Below are 7,903 nucleotides of genomic sequence, written 5' to 3'. Positions count from 1 at the left end.
CCATTACACCGTGAAGGAGGAATAGACTACTTTAATAACATCACAAGAGTAGCACATAGACTAATAGTGATACAAAGCTCATATGAATCTCAATCATGTAAGGAAGCTCATGAGATCATTGTATTGAAGTACATAGGAGAGAGATTAACCACATAGCTACCGGTACAGCCCTTAGCCTCGAGGGAGAACTACTCCCTCCTCATGGGAGACAACAGCGTTGATGAAGATGGCGGTGGTGTCGATGGAGATGCCTTCCGGGGGCACTTCCCCGTCCCGGCGGCGTGCCGGAACAGAGACTCCTGTCCCCCGAATCTTGGCTTCGCGATGGCGGCGGCTCTGGAAGGTTTCTCGTACCGTGGCTTTTCCGTATCGATGTTTTAGGTCAGGGAGCTTTAAATAGGCGAAGAGGCGGAGTCGGAAGGGTTACGGGGGCGCCACACAATAGGGGGGCGCGGGCCCTAGCCTGGCCGCGCCGGCACCATGTGTGGGGCCACCAGGGCTCTCCTCTGGACCCTCTCCGGTGTTCTGGAAGCTTCGTGCAATTATAAGATGCTGGGCGTTGATTTCGTCCAATTACGAGAATATTTCCTTACTAGGATTTCTGAAACCAAAAACAGCAGAAAACAGGAACTGGCACTTTGGCATCTTGTCAATAGGTTAGTTCCGGAAAACGCATCAAAATGATATAAAGTGTGAACAAAACATGTAGGTATTGTCATAAAACTAGCATGGAACATAAGAAATTATAGATACGTTTGAGACGTATCGCATGACTCCATTATTAATTGACGATGTTGTCGATGATGAGGAAACCTTGATCATCTATTAATCCATGTACTATTTTACTAGTGATAAGGTTTTGTTTAACATACCACACGTGCACTAATGTTTCTGCTTAATACAATTATAGCATGGCCTACAACTTATCATGAACATTACATATATGATAATAAAACATCTTTATTTATTTGCCTCTAGGGAACATATCGAACATGGTCATCTCCTCCGTCGGAGGTGATCGGCCTGAGTCTAGGTTGGCGGATCTCGAGATCCGTCATCTAGTCCAAGCTGCGAGGTGGGGAGACATAGTTGTTGGTGAAAACCGAGCCGACTTTGGTCTTGGCGGGCGATTGCGGCGTTTTGAGCTGTTACCTTGATGAAAGCATCATCATGCAACTACTGTTGACCCACTCGTGTTGCTCCAGGTGAAACCCTACAATCTTGCCTTCCAGATTGGAAGATGACGACACTTTGGTGTGGCGTTCTCTCTTGGGAGTATCTTTGTGGAGCAGTGCCGGATGATAGTGGCAGGAGGTGCAACGGCTTTGTCTTGCAAGGAGCTTCGGCGGAAATGTCAAGTCATGCTTGGACAACAGGTGCTACGCTAAGTCATGTCTATTCGGAAAGTGCACATGAAATATATGAAATATCCTTCAAGCTGGTGGGACTTGTCGGCATGGTGTTGCGGTGTACTAGTGGCGACCACGACATGCTTGGAAGATTGCGCGCATGGAGGTGGTGCTACTTGTGACCGTGGTGGTGTCGGTGGCTGGTGTGGCGAGAGTATGCACATCGATCTACTGAAGATCGAGCATGATCATCTTTGCAATTCATTACCATGACAAAAAAACATCAAATCCGAAACCATACAGTGTTTACATTTCATATATCAATTTCTCAGTGCATACATCAATTTTCTTACTTCCTACTACTTCCTTGGACATATGAGTCAGCGGTGGACGACGACCACGGCAGGAGGCGGCTCGCGGGATATCAATGTAGTACTAGTACAAATGCCTGTGCGTTGCCAGGTCCTCAAATTTCATTTCTCAATGCACATATAAAATTTACAACTCGATATAAAAATTCAAAATCAGTGATATCATAATGTACTACAACATGATAATACCGAGCGGAATAAAAGACAACATTGTTGTGCATCTACGTGGTTTAAAGTTCTAGGTCTTCTTATTACTCTTCCGCGGTAAGTCTCAAACGTGTGTTCTGAGCCGTCATAATTGTCACCTCAACAATCTATCATTTTTGATGTATTATTGTCTTACAAAACATAGATGTTGCAAACACATGTATAACTGAAGGAATACTTCTTTTCCGATTAGTGCAAACAACACATGTATAACTGAAGAAGACAAGACTGAAGACAAGCCTGGATCGTAGCCTTCTATGTTAAACAAACAAAGGTGGCTTAGCAAATCTTCAATAATGGCTGGTGTAAAAAAATCCGTCGGCAGGATGGTGGTGTGGATGCTAATTTTTTTAAGGAGTGATTCCTTGACAGCTCCAAAAGAGATGACCATGGAAACCAAGAAAAAGGGTGCGAACAAAGGATAATATCGTTGCCAACTTCTAAAGTTTCCTGCAAAATTTGAGGCAATAGAGGGAATAGATTGCACATTTAGTTTACCACTGTACATGGTTTCACTGGCTATAATCCGGCAACAATTTCTTGTACCGTCATCATATCAAGACTAAATTGCGTGGGCCTTAGCAAGATAGATTCTTGTAGTTCTGCAAGACCCACAAACATCAACATCTCTTAGGAAGCAACACCCAACCCGATCGCCTTTTGGGGCTCTTGAAAAAAAGGATGAGTCATCCTGTAGTTGATACTTTTGAGGTGAGGTGAGGATATCCTTATATTTGACTGTGATAGCAATACATTATGAACATGTTTCTATACCATGCTTGAAAGCACTGGAATCCTGTGAGAACCTGCTAGTGACTCTAATGACGATAAATTTAGGGATCATGATTCCTCTCTGAACTCAAGCACAGCTAACACAATCAAACCTCTTTGAAGGCAAATATCATGCATAGTATGGACAACACAATAGCGTAGCAAGATGCACTCGTTGGCCTTGATGGTCCGAAGATGAAGCAACAAAACATGTATCTGTACCTCACTGTAGATGTCCGCAACTTCATCATTTAGGTCATAATCTACGGGGTTTCCCCCCAAAGTATCCTTCTACATATTCATTTGTAGAGTAACAAATTATATCTGACATAGCAAGGCAAAGCATCTTGCCCTCCTCTAATACAACACATGCATAATCAGTTGGCATATAAGTATCCAGTGTGAGAATGAATCTGTTGATGTCAACTTTAATTAGCTAAAATTCATAGTTGAGATGGAGGTATGCTGAGAGCAAAGCTGTAAACTGATCAACCGCGAAATAAATTCCATTCTCTGTCAATTTTGTATACATTATTGGCATAATAATCCATTGCTGGCCATATCAACAGTCTGATGTACTAATGAGTGCGCACTGCTAGGGAGAACAAATCGTCGCCATATTATGACACTTACTTGCCTACATTGAGAATGAAAATAATTGGAAATAATTGTCAAAATTTCTACAAATAACCTAACAACAAAAATGACATGGGACAAGAACATTCCAGGTAAGTTTTATTACAATAACATTACCACCGAAATTATAATATAATATTTTGCCACCTAAAAAATAGCCGAATCATTTTCACGATACATGTTTACAATCAGCTAACATAAAAGTTCCAAAAAAATGTCCCAGTCTACTAAAATAAGGAAACATCAAAGTGCAAACTCCAGAAACTAATGCGAAACCATTTCTCATACTCAGAATCTATTTACCGACAAATTATAAATGTATGTAGTACATCAGTTGAAATGCTCATGTAGATAAGAAGGTTGCGAGAGTGATATGTACAACGAAAATCAAGCAGTGTATATTTCAGTTTCACGGCACATGATTAGGCACATAAAATGTTTAATAGATCAATCATTTATAGCACAAGTAGACTGGCCTTCTATAAAATGATCAAAATTGGTAAGGATCAAATATTAATCAACATCAATGAAGTTCAAACAATCGTAGGCAACTTAAGCAGCCACGGACACTCCCCTTCACACGTGACCTATCACATGAGCAGGTTCATTAATCTTTATATCAGAACATACAGATTGAGCAGAAATTGAAGCCAGCAGCTGGCGAAGACTAACTGCGGTCAGTACAGACAATATGAAGATATTTAAAATGCTACATTGTAGACTTAATTGCACGCATAATTGAGGTATGTTAGGCAATCTAATTATTTAAGCCTTGTCCGTAGTTTCACAATGGGGCAAGGAATAAGCAGCAGCCAAAATCACATGACCGGCTTTCACTGCTCAACGAAGAGGGAATGAAAAAGAGATATTAAAACATATGGCATCATGAATAATATAAAAATGAGAACATTTCTGTGGTAAATGTGTACATACCTTTGTGAATTATCAAGTCTGCAATTTTTTAAGTTCCATCACCGTCAGTTTCACAAAGAACTGCAGTAGGAGGTAACCGGGAACACGAATATATACATGGTGAAAAGGAATCAGAATTTCCAGTAGTACTAAATTATAAGCTCGAGCAAGTATTACTAATTCAGATATCGTCAATACAAAAATCAAATCACAAGTCACAAACAGGGTTAGTCTATAATCACAACATCTGAATAGTTAGATGTGAGAAAATTGAAATAGTTAACTACAGTTAGTTCAGGTTTTGTATATAAGCAATAGCAACCTTAATGCCTTTTGGAAGGGTGGCTTAGTAGATGCTTTTCAACCAAAGTATAGTTGGAGCGCATTGTGCAGCTATTAAGTGGTTACTGATCCAACCTGAACATTAAGATTTCTCCAACCTGTACAAACGAAACATCAAAATAAAAATCACTTCTGATGATTCTACGTAGTGATATGTTACGCAATTAGAAAGTATCAGAATCTCTACCTAATATTAAAAACAATATACCCTTATACAGAAAAATAGGTAGAAGTTACCAGTGTGCAGACAAATTTTTATGATCTCCATCAAGATCTGCGGGCCTTTCTCTTCTCTTCGTCTTCTCTTCTATTTTTCAGTGGAGTCCTCAAGCAGCAGCAACAACCACGTTACACCTCCCTCTCATCTTTCTCCTCGCAGGGTTAGCCTATAATCACAAACGAAATATTAAAATTTGAGCTGTTGATATGCATCTACCACTTTTTTATACTGAACTAAGGAACAGTGTTCGTACTGCATCTACCTAATATTTCAATAGTAAAATATCCTGCACACCATGTTATAACATATTTCTAACTTTCATATACAGAAAAATTATTGCATTCACTATTATACATATATGTCTTAGACCACGTGCTTAAGAAGTATTGCCTTCACTATTATTATAGTGATATTTCTTAGACCCTCGGGATCTTACATCCTAGGAACTATTAATTAGATAGGGGCAAACAAGAACCTCCCTTGATTTTTAGCACCTCCAAAATTTGTTCTCCAATATGAGTTGAAATCTCACACCAGGTATAAGAGATAGAAGTGCGGCCTTTGCTCTTGAGTTAGTAGGTCTGGTCCTAAATAGAGCTAACAAGCATTTTTTTTGAGAAAATAGATATATTCTCAGCGCATGGTAATGATGTTGTACTCATAGAAGTACAACAACAACCCTCGCCCAAAAGCTCACTCTGAGCAGGAAAAACCATGTGAGCCTACAGATTTAAGTACGTAATTCCCTGGTTAAAAGAATTTCCAGTCCTACACCCGAAGTATCGAACCAGCATCAAACATGAGTCTATGCTGACATCACAAATGTTTGAAGAGGTGCAGTGCCTCCATGATGATTGTTCTAGGCAATCACCATTGGAATTAAGTTCGTTGTATAAAGAGAAAACTAACATTGTCACACATCTGAATAATGCATAAATATAAGAAATTTAAAGACCCAGATACATAGTAATGAAACTCACATTCATTGTAGGTCCGATGAATTTTCAATATTCAGTACGTACAGTATGGGTACAGATAGTCGACGTCATGGTGCTGATGGGCAAGCCGAGATAGATGAAAGAATCCTATTTGAATTGACTTTCTTTAGAATAAAGGCTTTCTAGATGAGACCTTCTGCAACTCTTTGCAATATTCATTTTGAGAGAAAAGACTAGACTCAAACCATTTGAAGACAAGGAGATCATGAAGGCAAAAAGTTAACACATGCATCTGAACTGGTTTATCAGATTTGTCCTTTGTAAATGATATTTGACTCTTGCAAGAAAACAAAACGATCAATCAAATAGAAACGCTGCAACAGATCGAAAGGAATATGGTAGTAGAATAACTACCTTTTATCTGGAATCTGCTTTGGTGGCAGACAACTCTTGCAGCTGATAATCCCTGCAGGAAGAAAGGAAATCTTAACCGAAATAGAAACATGAGGGCACTTATTCTGTTTGCATGATGGTTGAAAAAAGGGAAATGAAAAAAATGCAGTGCTTTTATTGGAAATAAAATGAAATCAACAGTATGTGATTTGTTTTTAAAACAACCGTTAGATACTAACCATATGACAATTTTACCCATCTTGAGTTCAGAATACATGTTGTACACGGTATTATGCAATAGCCTGGGTCAACAACATATATGTGGTACTTAAGCTAGGCTTGTTTTGAACCCAAAATAAAAAATTAAAAGTAGTGTGTTTCTGCACGTACAGAAAGTTGCTGCATGCTTCTCCTTATAGTACTCTTTTGTAGACTCCGTTGCAGTGTACTAACTGAAACCATATAATGTGGCAAGTATGCTGAAATATAGGCACGATTGTATGTGGAAAAATACCATGGAATACATGTACAAAAGTTTTAGCATCAAAAGTGTTTATGCACATACATCACATTGAATATTTCTGGCACCCCACCTTTTACCTCAACTCACCAGATAGATCTTAGTTTCAGTCTCCCCTCCCAATAACCCTTGCTACATACAACTTGCTATCCATCTAAAAAATATATACACATCCAACACAATCAATATATATTGAAAGCTCATCAAGTACCAACTGGAGAGTCAATTACCAAGAAGCATGGATAGCTTTCAGATCTTGCAACTTTAATCTCCTACATGTGCAGGCACAACTAAAATCATATGTGGAGCAGAAATATTGGCATATTAATGATCAGGCTTCAGCATTTGCGTGTTTGGACTGGACTTTATGGCTAATCAGAGAAAAGTAATCTCAGTTCTGCAATTCAGTAAATCAAGCACTAAGAATATGAGAAACAAGAGGACAGGCCAAGAACTAATCATGTGCCGACCTATGATATGGTGCGTTTTTCAAGGAGGAACTCTCTTCCAACCAGCCACTGGAGGTCACCAACGAATGATCAACATCAATGATATGCATCCGGTACCTCTAGAGCACAGATACCATCAGATCAGGATTGTACAAGGATACATCAAAAAGAGAGGCAAGTAAGGAACAGACCCATCATAACTCATAGGGGGGAGTAGCGGCGACAGACGCAGCATCGTTGTCGTCCACGACCCTGGCTCCAGTCCCATCGCAGAGCTTGAGGCGTATGGAGGCGGCGGCCATGGAAATGAGGAGGAATAGGCGGGAGCAGACATCGCGGCGTCCACGGATCCCGTGGAGGATGACACGGCCAGGTGAGGGTCTCGGCTCTCGAGCAGCCTATGGACATCGCCGCCCACGGCGCACGGCCTCCTCCATCTCCACACCCTTGCCGACTCCATTCAAGAACTCCAGCCCGACCTTTCCGAGGATGAGGCATCGCCCCATCCAGTTTTCCACCTCCATCGTGAGGGCGCGCGGCCTGTGTCTGGGATTCGTGCGGTGGCGGCGGGGAATAGACCTAGGTGGAGAGAGGAGGAGGAGAGGACAAAGAGGCCCGGGAATACGCGTTGACTACGCGGACGGAAGAAGGACCGTGTAGCGGAGAGTGGTTTGTTGGGCTTGGCCCGTTTGGAGCGAGCGATGTGCGACGAAGGAGCACGACTTACGACGAAAGCGGTCGTAGTGAGATGGTAGGCAGAATAGGGAACATGTTCCTCCGTTTTAAGTAGTGTAG

The sequence above is a fragment of the Lolium rigidum genome, chromosome 1 (genome assembly GCF_022539505.1).
Source record: "Lolium rigidum isolate FL_2022 chromosome 1, APGP_CSIRO_Lrig_0.1, whole genome shotgun sequence".
NCBI classification, from domain to species: Eukaryota; Viridiplantae; Streptophyta; class Magnoliopsida; order Poales; family Poaceae; genus Lolium; species Lolium rigidum.
The sequence above is the reverse complement of the archived record's forward strand: the minus strand, read 5'-3'. Positions refer to the sequence as shown.